At 43.8% G+C, this 21,824-nt stretch overlaps 1 protein-coding gene and 1 pseudogene across 1 annotated transcript in view; both read left to right on the forward strand.

The window, feature by feature from the left end:
- The window catches only part of LOC129864907 (dual specificity tyrosine-phosphorylation-regulated kinase 2), a 501,483-nt gene that overhangs the window by 395,481 nt on the left and 84,178 nt on the right, over positions 1 to 21,824 (forward strand). The gene's annotated exons all lie outside the window — the stretch shown is intronic.
- LOC129866037 (GTPase IMAP family member 4-like) lies at positions 8,365 to 14,818 on the forward strand (annotated as a pseudogene).

Below are 21,824 nucleotides of genomic sequence, written 5' to 3' on the forward strand. Positions count from 1 at the left end.
TGTATCATTCTTAAAACTTTTGGCCACGACTGTATTTTGTAGGTAGATAAGCGATAACGCTCTGATGTTTTATTTTATTATGAAGTAATGTTTTATGCATATCAACCATTACCACTGATCGGACCTATGACCCTAAAATGCTGATACTCCACTCTGCCTTTGTATGACCTTAAACATCTATATGGGTAATGCAAAATCAAAGTGCACTATTGAAGTCTAACTGTGTTTATCCAAATGTACTGTTGTTTTTCTGTTTGATGGAGACAGTTTGAGAGTTCTAACTACATTCCAACTGTATTTAATGTTTTCATGTTTTGAATGTTGTCTAACCCTAAAGCTATTTCATCCTATAGAATGTTTATACTTTTAAGAAATACTTGACTGCACAAGTATCATTGTAAGACTGTCACACAAGCATTTCGCTACACCCTCAATAACATCGGCTAAATATTTGTATGTGACCAATAGAATGTGACTTGATATGATTTATCTGGTTATTTGCAGGTCAATGCGAGTTCAACCATCATGTTTCTGCAGGATTTTGCTGCTTTTACACAGGCAGCCCAATTCTGATTATTTTGGCCACTAATTGGTCTTTTGACCAATCACATCAGATCTTTTCACATCAGATCTTTCTCAGAGCTGATCTGAGTGGTTAAATATCAATTAGTAAAACATTTATCAGAATTGGGCTGCCTGTGTAAAGGCAGCCTTGGTGTGTGTGTCATGGTCAGGATGGCCTGAAAGAATACCAGGGAAAACCTCTGTAACTGCAATCAAACACGGTGGAACAAAGCCAGAGTGAAGTACCGTCACTTAGTGCTGTTTGCCTTAGTTTTTACTTGGATTTTGTTGTTACTGCAAATGTAGCACTCTATTTTCTATTAAACAGAAGATAATTGAACCAGGACACTTTGACCAATCAGATCTGCTCTGAAAAAGATCTGATGTGAAAATATCTGATGTGATTGGTCAAAAGACCAGTTAGTGGAAGAAATATCAGAATTGGGCTGCCTGTGTAAATGCAGCCTTTGTAACAAGATAAAACAGATACCATAAAGCCTGATTTTGGTCTTAACAATTTTTTTTACAAAAATGCAGATACTGCAGTTTGTAATTTTACAGCAGAAAAGCTGTCCACATAATCCTAATGCCTCTTCATGGACTACATTTGAACATTGTCTTCTTTTAGGGTGTGACCTGGTCTGGTCAGATTTAATTAAAACAGTTATTTTAACAATGTCTGTAATGCATCTTGTTCACTTTCATCCAAAGACTCCTTGATACCTTAGCATTACACACCCTCACTGCAGAAACATTTCCTCATGAAATCATGTGACTTATAGTTAGAGAAAAGGATTCCTGTAAGCATATCCTCCTTCTACAAGCAGGAAACAAGTTATGAACGGGCAGAACAGGTTTAAGCAAAGTATAGGGAACATTTTTTCAGGAAGGTAAATTGCCTTGGGAAGTATGGGTGCTGAGGGTGCTGCAGCACCTCCTGAAAATTATGAATGAAAACACAATTTATAAATGAGCTGCATTTTCTGAAACTTTGTACAAACATTGGCATTAGAGTGTTATTTAATTTTATTCATGCAGCATAACTATTTTCCATTTTCCATCATCTCTATGGTCATCATGATCCAAATAGGCTGCATTGATTTAATGAATCATCTTATTTCGATATAAAAATGCCGAATTTTGCCGCCATCTTTGCCGCAAGACTGCAATGCTTAACTATTTACCTATTCTGGACTAAACTGTGGACATATATTATGCTCAGGTTTATTCTTAGAGACACTATTTGATGTGCTAAAACGATCACAATGTGTTACATACTGTAGGGGATGTTATACAGTATCACATCCAGACAGAGTGTTAGACAGGGGATGTTATACAGTATCACATCCAGACAGAGTGTTAGATAGGGGATGTTATACAGCATCATCACCCAGACAGAGTGTTAGATAGGGGATGTTATACAGTATCACATCCAGACAGAGTGTTAGATACGGGACCTCATTCAACCTCTGAATCAAACTCTTAGAACTATTTCCATGCTTTTATGGGTATTGTGACGCATCCACTGTGCCGGACTATACAGCCTCTGAATCAAAGCCATGACCTCACAGGAAGTGACTCGGACAAACAATACCCCCGTCCCATAAGTCAGCTGGATGGGTGAGGAAGCGTGTCTGTGATTGGAGGGGTAAAAAGGGACCCAGTCTGCTGTCAACATCACCATCCACTTTAATCTTCATGTGTCTAGCTGAATAAATGGTGATGTCTGCTAGGACTACAGCAGCGCACCTCCCTGAGGGAGTGGAGAGGACTGGGTCTGGGCTTTATGACTATAGACAGGTTGCTGTCATTCACAAAAACAAGCCCTTCAGTGAGATGCTATATCTATCATCACCCAGATGGTTAAACAGCAGCTTTATTAATTCATTATATAATAGATAACAGGCTGTCCCCCACATCTGTTTACAGTAAGTAACCATTGGAGATAGATCAAAGAGACCCCTCCCCTGTCTACCACTATAATGTATGGTGACATATATGACTCAGCTCTATCTATCATGTATGACAGCTCTATCTATCATGTCTGACTCAGCTCTCTCTATCATGTCTGACTGTAACGATCGTTGTTGGAAGGATTGGACCAAGGTGCAGTGTGGAAGGCGTTCATCATGTCTATTAATGTGAACCAGTAACAAAACAATGAAGAGTAACAAAACGAAACGTACAGCTTTGTAGGGCTAAAAAGCAACAATACAAAATCAAGATCCCACACACAACAGGTGGGGAAAGGCTGCCTAAAAATGATCCCCAATCAGAGACAGCGATAGACAGCTGCCTCTGATTCGGAACCATACCAGGCCAACATAGAAAATAAAAAACTAGACTACCCACCCTAGTCACACCCTGACCTAACCAGAAATAGAGAAATAAAAGGTTCTGGGCAACTCACTCTCTCTCTCTATCATGTCTGATTGAGTCATTCTCTGAGTGAGGGTAAAGCTATGATATCCTGACCTGTCTCTCCCTCTCACCTTTCTCCTCCTCTAACTTTACTTTGTTGTCTCTATGGCCCTCTAATGTCAGTTCCTGGAAAATTACCAGTGCATTCATACCGCATAATGGATGAGCTAACTTACATACCCAGGGACAGTGTCCCAAAAGGCACCCTTTTCCCGACATAGTGCACAACTTTAGACCAGAGCCCCATGGGCCCAGTTCAAAAGTAGTGCACTATACCCTGACTATATAGGGAATAGAGTGTCAGATATCCTCTAGTGGTGTGGGGGCTGTGCTTTAGCGGAGTGGGTGGGGTTGTATCCTTCCTGTTTGGCCCTGTCCGGGGGCATCATCGGATGGGGCCACAGTGTCTCCTGACCCCTCCTGTCTCAGCCTCCAGTATTTATGCTAGATTTAGGGGTTTTAGGCTGGGTTTCTGTATGGCACTTTGTTATATCAGCTGATGTAAGAATGGCTATATAAATACATTTGATTTGATTTGATTCATTAGGAGGAGCCAGGTAATTTAGAGATCGTACAAGCAAAGCCCTTGTGGTCTAGGAATAGTAAAGCTGGGAGCAGCATATGACTAAACCATACTGTGGATATTGAATTATACCAGATAGGACATCAACTCAGTTAGGACCAGGGGAATGGTATCATCCATGTCTTTCCTTCAACTGAAGATTGATATAAGCAGCTAGACTGCCCTCTGGTGGCAAGAAAATGTATGTCAACCTCCCCATCAGGATATGACACAATATACCGTAACTCTTTGGTTATCTTTTCATTCATCATGTAACATTTCAAAATATAGTAGAGTAGTAAATAACCAAACCAAGAAGAATCCTAAAGAAAATCAGATCAATGTCCTACTCCATTCAAAAGACATTAAGACGTCAAGTGAAAAAGTGGCGAGAAAACAATCAAAATCCCAAGTAAATTAAAGGATTCCGATATATGTCTCAGTTGTGATACAGTGGTCGAAAACACCAAAAAACATTTGGGAATTTTTTGAGTGTGACAAAGGGATTAGTGCTCCTCCCAAAACTATAACGCAAGATGCTATTAATCTTGTGTAACGGATGTGAAATGGCTAGCTAGTTAGCGGGTACGCGCTAGTAGCATTTCAATCATTTACGTCACTTGCTCTGAGACTTTATGTAGGGTTGCCCCTTGCTCTGCAAGGGCCGCTGCTTTTGTGGAGCGATGGCTAACGACGCTTCGTGGGTGACTGTTGTTGATGTGTGCAGAGGGTCCCTGGTTCGCGCCCGTGTCGGGGCGAGGGGACGGTTTAAAGTTATACTGTTACACTTGCTTTTGAAAATTGGATTGAGTAGCTCTATAATTCCATTTCAGCTTCATCGCCTTTCAGTTTAAATGCAGCAGCAGCCAACACACACACACACACACTGGGGGTGAGATGTCGACGACCCCAGACCAACATGATGGAGGGAGGGCCCTCACTGATACAGAAGGTAATAAACAGTCAATGGAGTTACTCAAACTGATTAAACAAATCACGCTGTTCCCATTAGTGGTTATTGACTCATAACAACTGGAGCATAGATAACACAATAGCATACTTAAGTAATAATGCACGAGGGGGTGTGGTATATGACCAATATACCACGGCTAAGAGTTGTTCTTAGGGATGACGCAATGTGGAGTATACAGCCTGGATGCAGCCCTTAGCCGTGGTATATTGGTCATATACCACAAACCCTGAGATGACTTATTGCTATTATTTACTGGTTACCAACGTAATTTAAAGAGTACAAATAAATGTTTTGTCATACTTGTGGTATACGGTCTGATATACCATGGCTGTCAGCCAATCTGCATTCAGGGCTCGAACCATCCAGTTTATACTGTTTAATATAAGCCAAAGTACATATAAATATACTGTATGGGTACATGGATGGTACATCATTTCCTATAAAGGGGACCATAATAATAAGTGATGTATGACGAAACAGTTTAAGATTAGACTAGTTCTCAAGAATCACAGGAATATTAAGAGCAATGGCCAGAGTGGTTCTGTGTTTTATTCAAAGTCACTTTCACTTTGAGTGCAAATTGAGATAAGTCATCTTATCCAGTGTGTAGACGTTCCCTTTTGATGGTGTGAAAAATTAAGTATAAATTAATTCAATATAAGTCTTTATTGAGGGTCAGGACTGCTATTGAGTTCTGGAAGGGTGAAGGTAAATCCTTTTAATCGAGTTTTTTCAAATTTGTCATGTATTTTAATGCATGTGTGTCTGTGTGAGTCAGTGCAGTGTGTCTAGTTCACCTGTAGAGGGCATAGTGGCAATAAGACACGCTGTCTGTCATGACAATGCGCTTGGAGTGAGGGAAGAAAGGGTTGAAGTAAAAAGGTTAGAGGCTCTATAACAAATGGTCCTTATAAGACAATTGGCCATGAATGATGCTCAGCTAGCCAATCAGAGCAGATTTTCACAGGTTATAGAAGGTTAAACAGTAGAGATGGATGAAGGGCAGAGTTGACCAAGTCTCTGGATGCTAACTGATGATTAAGGTATTTCTATCATATACAGACGGGGTGCGACGGTTGAGAACCTGTGTGGGCTGTGTTTAACAGATGACTTGGGAGAGACATTGGATCTATGCGCAAGATGATCACAATCAAAACTCCTCAATGCTTGTTGTGGCAATTTCCTGTATTACCAAATGAGGAGAGTTACAAACCACACACTAGTCAGAGTTATACTTAAACTTAATCTTTAATAATATGAGCTTTACAATAGCCCTTTGACTCTCAGATCAATTCAGTGTCTATAATGAACTCTGAGAGTACCAACATAATGGCAACTGAGATCTTTTATAGCAAAGATCCACCCCCCTAGTCGACATGACAAACAACAGATAATAGGAACTGTTCAAAAAGAAAGACTTTTACTTGAGAGAGGAGTATCCCTTAGCCAGATTGCATTCGCTATAAATTATCGCTCAGTTTGGTCTCTAAAACGAGGTTCTAATCTCATTCCTGGTACTTCATAGTACAAAAACATTACCTTTACTATCTGGAATACTCTTTAGGATTTATTGGCCAAAGAAATCGTAAATCTCCTCTGTCAGTGCTGTCTCATAGAGGCCCATCCTCAGTGGAACACTGAACACACAATAGTCGACAGATTCTATTCTGTCGAATAAAACAACCATTCTAATGCAATACAAAGATTATAATATAATTTTACAAGCACTATAACATAATCTTGCAATTTTCCACGACATGCTTCAGTCTGACAGTCCATCCACAGGTGGAGAGAGGTTTATTGGGGGGACTGATCCCTTGTTCAAGGGTCAGTGGAAGAGCTAATCAGATCCCAAACCGAGCAGTAGTATAGAGTTTGGCCAATTGCTATATTGAATGCTGTAATTCTCTGTGAAAATGTGAAAATATTGCCTCTTCGCTTCATATGCTGCTGTAATACAGTCTCATTGTTATGTCATAAATTTGCAGAGCATTGTTTTAAAAAGCCTATTTAAAAACAACTTGAATAACAGTAAATAAGACTCAAAAGAAGACTCAGATGCTAAATATTGTTATAAAATATTTTAATCTCCTGATGTGCATGCTTGATTCACATAGAAGAGATTTGTGGACAGTATCACTGCTTCCTCAGGGTTACTTTAATACATCACATTTTACATTTATATTATTAACATTTCATGTCCTTCTGAAACAAATTGAGCTCGATATTATGTGATTAAACAGCAGGGAACAAATGTAAGCAATTAGTGAGTCTTGTTGTTTCCACCATAAACATTGGTTTATTGATGACAGTAATTAAACATTAATTATCATAATAGAAGAATGGTGTTGTCTTATACCTAAAATAATTGATATTTTTTTAAACAACAATAAAACAAGTCACAAAATGTAAATAATATGGGTTAAAGAAAATACACCAAGCATACATCATTCTCAATACCTGCCACATTTAAACAGACACTCTTATCGAGATCAAGTATGGTTGAGTGCCTTGCTCAAGGGTACATTGACAGATGTTTCACCTAGTCGACTCAGGGAATCAAACCAGTAACCTTTCAGTTACTGGCCCAACGCTCTTAACCTCTAGGCTAACTGCCACTCTTGTCAGCAGTTATAAGCTACAAACAGTGAAACGGCACTCTAGAATGAATGCAGTTACTCATTTAGCTGAAAGCTTTCATGTCATATTAAAATAATTCATAAATGATTACTCCCACAATTAGTTCCACAATCGCTAACCCTAACCCTAACGGACCATCCAAGGTGATATTTGTCAGTTGCTCTCCAAAAGTGAAGAGAACAATTGTTTTCTCTCTGATTTTACCCAAGGCTTCTTCCAATTGTTCTAATATCCCTCTCTCACCCTCTGTGAATCGGTCAATCTGAAGGACCAATAAGTACACACTAGACTCAACCCCACAGAGCTTTTTACAATCTTCATCGGAATTTTTAACACATTCATGGAAGAAGTCAGGGGTATCAATGACCTTAACCTCTGTCCCAAATAACCTCCTCTGTCCTACCTGACACTCTCTAGTAACAGGTGCAGAGCTTGCAGAAGACTCAAAACACTTTGTTCCAATGATTGTGTTTCCACTAGCACTCTTTCCAGTGCCTGCATGACCCAGCAACATGATGTTCAACATGTTGCTTTCATGTTTCTCTTGACCGGGATAATTTTCACCTGATTAAACAATTAGAATAGCAAACAACTATGTGAGAACTCGTAGGGAGAACTGTCTAATGTCGAGGAAATATTCTACAAACAGCTAATTAAGGCATTAACCCTGTAAGTTTTAAATGAAACTACATGAATGTGTAAATAAATTGACATTATAATGGTAGGTTTAATCATTTAAAAAGTTACACTTACTGTGTGACATGTTCCTCTTCTTGTTTCACCAGAAACTGCTTGTCACAGATACAAAACGCCTGAAAAGAGAAAAGGATGGAACCTTATTCACACTGGGTATTCATTACAGTTATACATCTCACACTGAATAATATCTAACTACAGGTACACTGACTTTTCCCATTGGTTGATTCATTAGTTATCTGTTCATTGACAAGTTCAATGTGAGGAAACTTTCAGTACTTTTTTCAATAGACTTCCACTTTTCTAAAAATCATAGACTTGGCCGAAAAAAAGTACATAGGTTGGCCTTCAGCACATGGTCTGTAAAAATCTGAACGAGTTCTACATCTTCCTTATATACTGTATTGTACAGAGATAAGGCAGGTTGGGTGGGCGGTTCTAAGAGAACTTGGGGGATATAACATTGGAAAAAGCAGTTTCTCTTCATTCATTTAACTTCATCAAGACAATGGGTTTCTTTTCCTCAAAGCCAGAGCCTGAAAAACCTGAGCCTGAAGTGCCTGCAGGTGAGAATTGATTGATTGTAACTTTGCAGTTCAGATCCTGTACATTTCTTTACTGGTTTTGATCATTAACATTGTATTATGTTTGCAGGTTGTGACCTGAGAATTGTATTGATTGGAAAAACTGAATCTGGTAAAAGTTCAAGTGGAAACAACATGCTGGGCAAAGAAGTATTTACAACAGCACCTCTGTCTACCTCAGTGACTGATAAATGTAGGGAAGAAAAGGTTCAAGAAAATAGATGGTTAAATGTGGTGTGGAGTGTTAGACACAGATGGTAGTAGGAAAAGACTGTATATCCAAAGAGAGATACTGACATGTCTTGAAGTCACATCCCCTGGTCCTCATGTCTTCCTGTTGGTGATGAAGTTGGGGACATGGAAAGACGTTGATCAGAGATCTGTGGAGGTCTTGGAGGAACTCTTTCCACAAGTCTACAAGCACATGATTGTGCTCTTTACTCATGGTGATGGACTTGGGGAAAAAAACAATACATGACTTTGTAAGTGATGGTCATTCAAATCTTGGCAGATGGCAGATATCATGTTTTCAACAACAAAAGTCGTAGGAGAGATCAAGTTGTTGAGCTGGTCAGGAAGATTGATGAATTGGTGGCAGTGGAAGGGATCTCTGACCATGTAGATTAAGGATTATGTTTACACCAACATGAAATGTACATGTTTTTTTCCAATGAATAACACATTGTTTATTGAATATATAATGAGCTTTGCTAAAATGACAATACGCATGTTGTATTTATTTTCAGTTATACTATATGTTGTCGATAGGTTAATCCCAAATGTCTATTGGATGTAACAATAAATGGGAGCAGCATATTTTACCACCAAATTATTTACAGCAATAAAATAATGAATGTCCAACAACTATTGTTCTTTAAGCATCATAAGGCATGCTATATATACTTAATTGTTGAACATTGCGAATATAATGTGAACACATTCGTTGCTGTTTGTAATATACATTTTTTGTATTTTCTACAATTTGGTTGTTAATATTTAGTATATTTTCTTTTTCACAGTTATTATTTTCAACTTCTATTATTTAAAATTCAATTTCGCAACATTTTTAAATGTAAATTGTTTGTGATGCTAAATGTCACTCTCAATCTACCCAGGGACAACAGATGAAAACTAGCCAGAAAGCAAAGTCTGGCCTATTGACAGAAATGTTAATTGATGTGCTTTGTCCCTGTCAAATAAATAAATAATCTGGCCTTTCTATATATGGTAAATCATATTCAATATAGACGGCCATACTGCACAACGGAGACTTGTTTTTGAGCAGTTCGCTATCAAACTTCAACTCAAAGTTGATGTAATCAAAAGTGAATGATCACTGCATTGTGATGATTTTCCATATTTAGCGCTCGTGGGATGCCATATCAAATCAAATGTATTTATATAGCCCTTCGTACATCAGCTAATATCTCGAAGTGCTGTACAGAAACCCAGCCTAAAACCCCAAACAGCAAGCAATGCAGGTGTAGAAGCACGGTGGCTAGGAAAAACTCCCTAGAAAGGCCAAAACCTAGGAAGAAACCTAGAGAGGAACCAGGCTATGAGGGGTGGCCAGTCCTCTTCTGGCTGTGCTGGGTGGAGATTATAACAGAACATGGCCAAGATGTTCAAATGTTCATAAATGACCAGCATGGTCAAATAATAACAATCACAGTAGTTATCGAGGGTGTAGCAAGTCAGCACCTCAGGAGTAAATGTCAGTTGGCTTTTCATAGCCGATCATTAAGAGTATCTCTACCGCTCCTGCGGTCTCTAGAGAGTTGAAAACAGCAGGTCTGGGACAGGTGGCACGTCCGGTGGACAGGTCAGGGTTCCATAGCCGCAGGCAGAACAGTTGAAACTGGAACAGCAGCAAGGCCAGGTGGACTGGGGACAGCAAGGAGTCATCATGCCCGGTAGTCCTGACGCATGGTCCTAGGGCTCAGGTCCTCCGAGAGAGAGAAAGAAAGAGAGAAGGAGAGAATTAGAGAGAGCATACTTAAATTCACACAGGACACCGGATAAGACAGGAGAAGTACTCCAGATATAACAAACTGACCCAAGCCCCCCGACACATAAACTACTGCAGCATAAATACTGGAGGCTGAGACAGGAGGGGTCAGGAGACACTGTGACCCCATCCGATGATACCCCCGGACAGGGCCAAACAGGAAGGATATAACCCCACCCACTTTGCCAAAGCACAGCCCCCGCACCACTAGAGGGATATCCTCAACCACCAACTTACAATCCTGAGACAAGGCCGAGTATAGCCCACAAAGGTCTCCACCACAGCACAACCAAGGGGGGGCGCCAACCCAGACAGGAAGTTCACGTCAGTAACTCAACCCACTCAAGTGACGCACCCTTCCTAGGGACGGCATGAAAGAGCACCAGTAAGCCAGTGACCCAGCCCCTGTAATAGGGTTAGAGGCAGAGAATCCCAGTGGAGAGAGGGGAACCGGCCAGGCAGAGACAGCAAGGGCGGTTCGTTGCTCCAGAGCCTTTCCGTTCATCTTCACACTCCTGGGCCAGACTACACTCCATCATATGACCTACTGAAGAGATAAGTCTTCAGTAAAGATTTAAAGGTTGAGACCGAGTCTGCGTCTCTCACATGGGTAGGCAGACCATTCCATAAAAATGGAGATCTATAGGAGAAAGCCCTGCCTCCAGCTGTTTGCTTAGAAATTCTAGGGACAATTAGGAGGCCTGCGTCTTGTGACCGTAGCGTACGTGTAGGTATGTACGGCAGGACCAACTCAGAAAGATAGGTAGGAGCAAGCCCATGTAACGCTTTGTAGGTTAACAGTAAAACCTTGAAATCAGCCCTTGCCTTAACAGGAAGCCAGTGTAGGGAAGCTAGCACTGGAGTAATATGATACAATTTTGGGGTTCTAGTCAGTATTCTAGCAGCCGTATTTAGCACTAACTGAAGTTTATTTAGTGATTTATCTGGGTAGCCGGAAAGTAGAGCATTGCAGTAGTCTAACCTAGAAGTAACAAAAGCATGGATTAATTTTTCTGCATCATTTTTGGACAGAAAATGTCTGATTTTTGCAATGCTACGTAGATGGAAAAAAGCTGTCCTTGAAACAGTGTTTATATGTTCGTCAAAAGAGAGATCTGGGTCCAGAGTAACGCCGAGGTCCTTCACAGTTTTATTTGAGACGACTTTACAACCATCAAGATTAATTGTCAGATTCAACAGAAGATCTCTTTGTTTCTTGGGACCTAGAACAAGCATCTCTGTTTTGTCCGAGTTTAAAAGTAGAAAGTTTTCAGCCATCCACTTCCTTATGTCTGAAACACAGGCTTCTAGCGAGGGAAATTTTGGGGCTTCACCATGTTTCATTGAAATGTACAGCTGTGTCATCCGCATAGCAGTGAAAGTTAACATTATGTTTTCGAATAACATCCCCAAGAGGTAAAATATATAGTGAAAACAATAGTGGTCCTAAAACGGAACCTTGAGGAACACCGAAATGTACAGTTGATTTGTCAGAGGACAAACCATTCACAGAGACAAACTGATATCTTTCCGACAGATAAGATCTAAACCAGGCCAGAACTTGTCCGTGCAGACCAATTTGGGTTTCCAGTCTCTCCAAAAGAATGTGGTGATCGATGGTGTCAAAGGCAGCACTAAGGTCTAGAAGCACGAGGACAGATGCAGAGCCTCGGTCTGACGCCATTAAAAGGTAATTTACCACCTTCACAAGTGCAGTCTCAGTGCTATGATGGGGTCTAAAACCAGACTGAAGCATTTCGTATACATTGTTTGTCTTCAGGAAGGCAGTGAGTTGCTGCGCAACAGCTTTTTCTAAAATTTTTGAGAGGAATGGAAGATTCGATATAGGCCGATAGTTTTTTATATTTTCCGGGTCAAGGTTTGGCTTTTTCAAGAGAGGCTTTATTACTGCCACTTTTAGTGAGTTTGGTACACATCCGGTGGATAGAGAACTATGTGTATGTTTTCCATTCCTGTCTGCACCTCTCCCTGTAAGCTTCACAGACGCTCCCCTTGGCTGCAACCCTTCTAGTTTAGTGTACCCTGCGAGCACAACCCATGTGCAATTGCGGGTCTCTGGCAGCGTTTGAAACTGCCGATCTGCGGTCGAGAATGCTTAGTTCATCTCAGCCTATGCTGCCCTTCAGTCCCCAAACGTTTTGGCCCTGATGGAGACATGGATCACCCCAGAGAACGCTGAGTTCATCTCAGCCTACGCTGACCTTCAGTCCCTTGACTTTTTGGCCCTGATGGAGACATGGATCACCCCAGAGAACACTGAGTTCATCTCAGCCTACGCTGACCTTCAGTCCCTAAACGTTTTGGCCCTGATGGAGACATGGATCACCCCAGAGAACACTGAGTTCATCTCAGCCTATGCTGACCTTCAGTCCCTAAACGTTATGGCCCTGATGGAGACATGGATCACACAAGAGAACACTGCTTCTCCAGCTGCTCTTTCTCCATCTGACTAGGTTTTCTCTCATAGTCCGAGAGCATCTGGTCATCGCGGTGGTGGCACAGGTCTACTCATTTCTCCAAAGTGGAGATTTTCTCTTTTCTCCCGCTCTTACCTGTCCATCTTCTCAGTTGAATTCCATGCTGTCACTGTCCCTTGTCCACTCAAGCTTAACATTGTTGTCATCTATCGCCCACCAGTCGCCCTTGGAGAGTTCCTCAATGAGCTTAACACCTTGATAAGCTTATTTCCTGACGATGGCTCATCACTTTTCGTACTTGGCGACTTCAACCTCCCGACATCTGCCTTCGATTAATTTCTTTCCAACTATCTCTATCCTCTTTTGACCTCCCCCCAATCCCCTCCAACTCACAAGGCAGGCAATACTCTTGATCTCATCTTTACCATAGGCTGCTTGGCTACTAATCTCACTGTAACCCCCATCCAGGTCTCTGATCACTACTTTGTTTCCTTTTCTGTCTCCCTTTCCTCCAACCCTAAACACTTTACCCCTAGATGGTCTAGATGGTCATGCGACATCGCAATCTTCGCTCTCTCTCTCCCACTAATCTCTCTTCTTCTATCATCTCTCCCTTCTGTTAATACGTGTCCCTTCTGTCTCCTGATTCTGCCTCTTCAACCCTACTCTCCTCCCTTTCCGCATCCTATGAATCGCACTGTCCCCTTTCCTTCCGGCTGGCTCGGCCCTCCACTCCTGCTATGTGGCTAAGTGACTCATTGCGAGCTTACAGAACAGGGCTGCAGGCAGCTGAGCAAAAATGGAGGAAAACTACACTTCTGGAGGACCTATCATCCTTCCAGTCCCTCCTCTCTACCTTCTCTTCCTCTGTATCTGCTGCTAAAGCCTTAGGAAACTCTTTTCCACCTTCTCCTCCCTCTTGAATCCTCCACACCCTCCCTCCTCCCTCTCTGCGGACGACTTTGTCAACCACTTTGAAAAAAAGGTTGACGACATCCACTACTCATTCACTCAGCCTATTGAGTCCACTGGTCTCACTCACACAGAACTATCCTACGCCTTGACCTCTTTCTCCCCTCTCTCTCCCGAGGACATCCTGCAACTAGTGAGGTCTGGCCGCCCGGCTACTTGCCCGCTCGACCCCATCACCTCCTCCCTTCTCCAGACCATCTCTGGATGGAGACCTCCCATTCCTCGCTTCCCTCAACTCATCCCTGACCACTGGCTGTGTCCCCTCTGACTTCAAAATGGCCTGAGTTGCTCCCGTCCTTTACCCCTTCTTTATTTTCTTTCCAAAACACTCGAGCGTGTAGCCTTTGATTAACTTTCTCGATATCTCTCTCAGAACGATCTTCTTGACCCCAACCAGTCAGGCTTCAAGACGAGTCACTCAACCGAGACTGCTCTTCTGTGTCACGGAGGCTCGCCGCACTGCCAAAGCTGGCTCTCTCTCCTCTGTTCTCACCCTCCTAGATCTATCCACTGCCTTTTTACACTGTGAACCATCAGATCCTCCTTTCCACTCTCTCAGGGCTGGGCGTCTCAGGCTAAGCACACTCTTGGATTGCTTCCTGCCTGGCAGGCTGCTCCTACCACGTGTCGTGGAGAGGATCTCTGTCTGCCCCACATACTCTCACTACTGGTGTCCCCCAGGGCTCGGATCTAGATCCTCTCCTCTTCTCTCTATACACCAAGCCACTCAGATCCATCATATCCTCACATGGACTTTCCTATCATTGCTATGCGGATGACACTCAACTACTTTTCTCCTTCCCCCCTTCTGACACGCAGGTGGTGACACGCATCTCTGTGTGCCTGACAGATATCTCAACTTGGATGTTGGCCCACCACCTCAAGCTCAACCTCGACCAGTCGGAACTGCTCTTCCTCCTGGGGAAGGCATGCCCGCTCAAAGACCTCCATCACGGCTGACAACTCCACACCGTCATCCTCCCAGAGTGCAAAGAACCTTGGCGTGACCCTGGACAACACTCTTTCGTTCTCTGCAAACATCAAAGCAGTGACCCACTCCTACAGGTTCATGCTCTACAACATCCGCAGAGTACGACCCTACCTCAAATCAAATCAAATCAAATCAAATAAAATTTTATTAGTCACATACACATGGTTAGCAGATGTTAATGCGAGTGTAGCGAAATGCTTGTGCTTCTAGTTCCGACAATGCAGTAATAACCAACAAGTAATCTAACCTAACAATTCCACAACTACTACCTTACACACACACACAAGTGTAAAGGGATAAAGAATATGTACATAAAGATGTATGAATGAGTGGTGGTACAGAACGGCATGGCAGATGCAGTAGATGGTATAGAGTACGGTATATACATATGAGATGAGTACTGTAGGGTATGTAAACATAAAGTGGCATAGTTTAAAGTGGCTAGTGGTACATGTATTACATAAAGATGGCAAGATGCAGTAGATGATATAGAGTACAGTATATACATATGAGATGGGTAATGTAGGGTATGTAAACATTATATTAAGTGGCATTGTTTAAAGTGGCTAGTGGTACATTTTTACATAATTTCCATCAATTCACATTTTTAAAGTGGCTGGAGTTGAGTCAGTATGTTGGCAGCGGCCGCTAAATGTTAGTGGTGGCTGTTTAACAGTCTGATGGCCTTGAGATAGAAGCTGTTTTTCAGTCTCTCGGTCCCTGCTTTGATGCACCTGTACTGACCTCGCCTTCTGGATGATAGCGGGGTGAACAGGCAGTGGCTTGGGTGGTTGTTGTCCTTGATGATCTTTATGGCCTTCCTGTGACATCGGGTGGTGTAGGTGTCCTGGAGGGCAGGTAGTTTGCCCCCGGTGATGCGTTCTGCAGACCTCACTACCCTCTGGAGAGCCTTACGGTTGTGGGCAGAGCAGTTGCCGTACCAGGCGGTGATACAGCCCGACAGGATGCTCTCGATTGTGCATCTGTAGAAGTTTGTGAGTGCTTTTGGTGACAAGCCGAATTTCTTCAGCCTCCTGAGGTTGAAGAGGCGCTGCTGCGCCTTCTTCACAACGCTGTCTGTGTGGGTGGACCAATTCAGTTTGTCCGTGATGTGTACACCGAGGAACTTAAAACTTTCCACCTTCTCCACTATTGACCCGTCGATGTGGATAGGGGGGTGCTCCCTCTGCTGTTTCCTGAAGTCCACAATCATCTCCTTTGTTTTGTTGACGTTGAGTGTGAGGTTATTTTCCTGACACCACACTCCGAGGGCCCTCACCTCCTCCCTGTAGGCCGTCTCGTCGTTGTTGGTAATCAAGCCTACCACTGTAGTGTCATCCGCAAACTTGATGATTGAGTTGGAGGCGTGCATGGCCACGCAGTCGTGGGTGAACAGGGAGTACAGGAGAGGGCTCAGAACGCACCCTTGTGGGGCCCCAGTGTTGAGGATCAGCGGGGTGGAGATGTTGTTACCTACCCTCACCACCTGGGGGCGGCCCGTCAGGAAGTCCAGGACCCAGTTGCACAGGGCGGGGTCGAGACCCAGGGTCTCGAGCTTGATGACGAGTTTGGAGGGTACTATGGTGTTAAATGCTGAGCTGTAATCGATGAACAGCATTCTCACATGGGTATTCCTCTTGTCCAGATGGGTTAGGGCAGTGTGCAGTGTGGTTGCGATTGCGTCGTCTGTGGACCTATTGGGTCGGTAAGCAAATTGGAGTGGGTCTAGGGTGTCCGGTAGGGTGGAGGTGATATGGTCCTTGACTAGTCTCTCAAAGCACTTCATGATGACGGAAGTGAGTGCTACGGGGCGGTAGTCGTTTAGCTCAGTTACCTTAGCTTTCTTGGGAACAGGAACAATGGTGGCCCTCTTGAAGCATGTGGGAACAGCAGACTGGGATAAGGATTGATTGAATATGTCCGTAAACACACCAGCCAGCTGGTCTGCGCATGCTCTGAGGACGCGGCTGGGAATGCCGTCTGGGCCTGCAGCCTTGCGAGGGTTAACACGTTTAAATGTTTTACTCACCTCGGCTGCAGTGAAGGAGAGCCCGCAGGTTTTGGTAGGGGGCCGTGTCAGTGGCACTGCACCGTCCTCAAAGCGGGCAAAAAAGTTATTAAGCCTGTCTGGGAGCAAGACATCCTGGTCCGCGACGGGGCCGGTTTTCTTTTTGTAATCCGTGATTGACTGTAGACCCTGCCACATACCTCTTGTGTCTGAGCTGTTGAATTGCGACTCGATTTTGTCTCTGTACTGGGACTTAGCCTGTTTGATTGCCTTGCGGAGAGAATAGCTACACTGTTTGTATTCGGTCATGCTTCCGGTCACCTTGCCCTGGTTAAAAGCAGTGGTTCGCGCTTTCAGTTTCACGCGAATGCTGCCGTCAATCCACGGTTTCTGGTTTGGGAATGTTTTAATCGTTGCTGTGGGTACGACATCGTCAATGCACTTCCTAATGAACTCGCTCACCGAATCAGCATATTCATCAATATTGTTGTTGGACGCGATGCGGAACATATTCCAATCCGCGTGATCGAAGCAGTCTTGAAGCGTGGATTCAGATTGGTCGGACCAGCGTTGAACAGACCTGAGCGCGGGAGCTTGTTGTTTGAGTTTCTGTTTGTAGGCTGGAATCAACAAAATGGAGTCGTGGTCAGCTTTTCCGAAAGGGGGGCGGGGGAGGGCCTTATATGCGTCGCGGAAATTAGTATAACAATGATCTAGTGTTTTTCCAGCCCTGGTAGCACAATCGATATGCTGATTTGTTTTTAGATTAGCCTTGTTAAAATCCCATTTTAACCCTACCTCACACAGGAAGCGGCGCAGGTCCTAATCCAGGAACTTGTCCTCTCTCGTCTGGACTACTGCAACTCGCTTTTGCCTGGGCTCCCCGCTTGTGCCATCAAACCCCTGCAACTTATCCAGAACGCAGCAGCCTGCCTGGTTTTCAACCTTCCCGAGTTATCTCATGTCACCCCGCTCCTCCGCACACTCCACTGGCGTCCAGTCGAAGCTCACATCCACTATAAGACCATGGTGTTTACCTACGGAGCAGCAAGAGGAACTGCCCCTCCCTACCTTCAGGCTACGCTCAAACTCTACACCCCAACCTGAGCACTCCGTTCTGCCACCTCTGGTCTCTTGGCCCTCCCACCCCTATGGGAGGGCAGCTCCCTATCAGCCCAGTCCAAGCTCTTCTCTGTCCTGTCACCCCAATGGTGGAACCAGCTTCCCACTGAAACAGGGACAGCAGAGTCCCTGCCCATCTTCTGAAAACATCTGAAACCCTCGACTTCTTCAAACAGTATCCTAAATCATCCTCCTCCTGACATCGACCCCCTCCCCCCTCACACCCCCCTTCTAGCTCTGACTACTGACAGCTACGTTTTTCAGGAAAAAATGTACTTTCTAGTACTGTGTGGTTGTCCCACCTAGCTATCTTAAGATGTATACACTAACTGTAAGGGGCTCTGTGGTAATGTATCAATACTCTGGATCGATCAACTCTTCAACAGTCATTGAGTCTGGCACGCGAGACTACAGGGGCTCTGTGGTAATGTATCAATACTCTGGATCGATCAACTCTTCAACAGTCATTGAGTCTGGCACGCGAGACTACAGGGGCTCTGTGGTAATGTATCAATACTCTGGATCGATCAACTCTTCAACAGTCATTGAGTCTGGCACGCGAGACTACAGGGGCTCTGTGGTAATGTATCAATACTCTGGATCGATCAACTCTTCAACAGTCATTGAGTCTGGCACGCGAGACTACAGGGGCTCTGTGGTAATGTATCAATACTCTGGATCCATGAACTCTTCAACAGTCATTGAATCTGGCACGCCAGACTACAGGGGCTCTGTGGTAATGTATCAATACTCTGGATCCATGAACTCTTCAACAGTCATTGAATCTGGCACGCCAGACTACAGGGGCTCTGCCCTGTATTGTGGTAATGTCTTAATACTATGGCCACTGCTCTATAAAGAAAATACAGCATTATACTGGGTGAATGATTTCTGGACAGATGCTTTGAGTCTTTTTCAGAAGGATTCAAACAGGTACAGCATACCCAGTGGGCAAAACTTGTTGATATGATGTCATTTTTAACCAGTTTTGTTCCCTGCTTAGGTTCCACCTGATCCAAAGGATACGTGTAAAGGCACGAACTTTAAATATCCTCTCATATCAATACCCATGTTTACTTGACAACGCATGTAAGTCTAAACCTTTAGTCGTAGCCTGACAAAACTGAGTCTTAGTTACTGTGTTGTGGAAGGTTGGTTTACGAGGTGGCTTCATAGCTCAGAAAAACCCTTCCTCTCTTGTCATCACTTCTGATAAGTGTCTATCTGTCAGGGCTTACGATAAGCGTCACCCGGGCTGCCAGACCACAGGCTCAGCTGTATATAGACCGCAGTCAACCCGGGTGGTGTTTCTTAGTAAGCAACCCAACCCAGGACTGCTAGGATGTAGCATACAAAGGGGCTTCACAGCACAAACCACCTGTGTGTTTTACCTTGTACCGTTCAGGGCCCTGAAGGTACAGTAAATGGACTGTGTCTATCTAAAATGAAACCAAGAATGAGTGAATGCAGAAGCTACAACTTATGTCCTGTATGTCGGCATTGACACTCAGTATGTTAATAAGATACGCTGGATTAGACCGAGTACGGCAGCCGTAGCTCTCTCTCTCTCTCTCTATCTGTCTCTCTATCTGTCTCTCTATCTGTCTCTCTCTCTATCTGTCTCTCTATCTGTCTCTCTATCTGTCTCTCTCTCTGTCTCTCTATCTGTCTCTCTCTCTGTCTCTCTCTCTGTCTCTCTATCTGTCTCTCTCTCTGTCTCTCTCTCTGTCTCTCTGTCTCTCTCTCTCTGTCTCTCTGTCTCTCTCTCTCTCTCTCTCTCTCTGTCTCTCTATCTGTCTCTCTCTCTGTCTCTCTCTCTGTCTCTCTGTCTCTCTCTCTCTGTCTCTCTGTCTCTCTCTCTCTCTCTCTCTCTCTCTCTCTGTCTCTCTCTCTGTCTCTCTCTCTGTCTCTCTGTCTCTCTCTCTCTGTCTCTCTGTCTCTCTCTCTGTCTCTCTCTCTGTCTCTCTCTCTCTCTCTCTCTCTCTCTCTCTCTCTCTGTCTCTCTCTCTGTCTCTCTCTCTGTCTCTCTGTCTCTCTCTCTCTGTCTCTCTGTCTCTCTCTCTGTCTCTCTCTCTGTCTCTCTCTCTCTCTCTCTCTCTCTCTCTCTCTCTCTCTCTCTCTCTCTCTCTCTCTCTGTCTCTCTCTCTGTCTCTCTATCTGTCTCTCTCTCTGTCTCTCTCTCTGTCTCTCTGTCTCTCTCTCTCTGTCTCTCTGTCTCTCTCTCTCTCTCTCTCTCTCTCTCTCTCTGTCTCTCTATCTGTCTCTCTCTCTGTCTCTCTCTCTGTCTCTCTGTCTCTCTCTCTCTGTCTCTCTGTCTCTCTCTCTCTCTCTCTCTCTCTCTCTCTCTGTCTCTCTCTCTGTCTCTCTCTCTGTCTCTCTGTCTCTCTCTCTCTGTCTCTCTGTCTCTCTCTCTCTCTCTCTCTGTCTCTCTCTCTATCTGTCTCTCTCTCTGTCTCTCTCTCTGTCTCTCTGTCTCTCTCTCTCTGTCTCTCTGTCTCTCTGTCTCTCTGTCTCTCTGTCTCTCTGTCTCTCTGTCTCTCTCTCTCTGTCTCTCTCTCTCTCTGTCTCTCTCTCTCTCTCTCGCTCTCTCTCTCTCTCTCTCTCTCTCTCTCTGTCTCTCTCTCTCTCTGTCTCTATCTGTCTCTCTCTCTGTCTCTCTCTCTGTCTCTCTCTCTGTCTCTCTCTCTGTCTCTCTGTCTCTCTCTCTCTGTCTCTCTGTCTCTCTGTCTCTCTGTCTCTCTGTCTCTCTGTCTCTCTGTCTCTCTCTCTCTCTCTCTCTCTCTCTCTCTCTCTCTCTCCTTGCAGACTGAAAGTGGTGGGCGAGTATCTCAGCAGTTTCAGTCTCACTTTGTCCACATTAAATGCACTCTGCTACAACCAAGGCATGGTAGTGAGTGCAGGACTTCCTCATAATGAAGTTAGGTCCTATACATTCACAATACTGCATGGTAACAGATCTTATCTACTTCATGCAACAAACATTCACAATACCGCACGGGAACAGATCTTATCTACTTTATACAACAAACATTCACAATACCGCACGGGAACAGATCTTATCTACTTTATACAACAGACGTTCACAATACTGCACGGTAACAGAACTTATCTTCGTATCTAAGAGAGATTCAAACTCTGGAGAGACGATAAGCAGACCAAAAATAAAACTTTCACATGTCCCTTTGTTCACAGTATGTGTAACCGTGTTGAGATTACAGTACGATAGTCTGTGGTGAGCCACAGACATTTAGTCCAATAGAAACTAACAGCAAATGATGTTGTCGGTAGCGTTCTGTAATGTTTCATGGCGGTGAGTGGTTCTTCCTGCTTCTAGACATCTTTCTCATGTGATTAAACTCACAGCATCATCCCTTCAGGTGGACTGTTAAGATCTTTTAAACACAAGTTTATTCACTTTAGTGCGTTATATTGGGGTGGCAGGTAGCCTAGCGGTTAGAGCGTTCGGCCAGTCCCTGAAAGGTTGCTGGATCCACTCCCTGAGCTGTCAAGATAAAAATCTGTCATTCTACCCCTGAACAAGGCAGTTAACCCACTGTTCCCCGGTAGGCCGTCATTGTAAATGAGAATTTGTTCTTAACTGATTTGCTTAGTTAAATAAAGGTAACTTTACTTTTTTTTTTGATTGAATGAATGAATCAATATGGACAATATCTATTCACATGCAGTACAGGCCTACACAGTCATTTACCAATGACTTGTTATTCCCGCTGTAGGGTGACAGGCTGTGTCAATATGATGATAATGGCAGCGTCAACTCTGTGGTTGAAGGTTGGGACACGTCCCAGAGTGGCGCAGCGGTCTAAGGCACTGCATGTCTGTCACTA

The sequence above is a fragment of the Salvelinus fontinalis genome, chromosome 11 (assembly GCF_029448725.1).
Source record: "Salvelinus fontinalis isolate EN_2023a chromosome 11, ASM2944872v1, whole genome shotgun sequence".
NCBI classification, from domain to species: Eukaryota; Metazoa; Chordata; class Actinopteri; order Salmoniformes; family Salmonidae; genus Salvelinus; species Salvelinus fontinalis.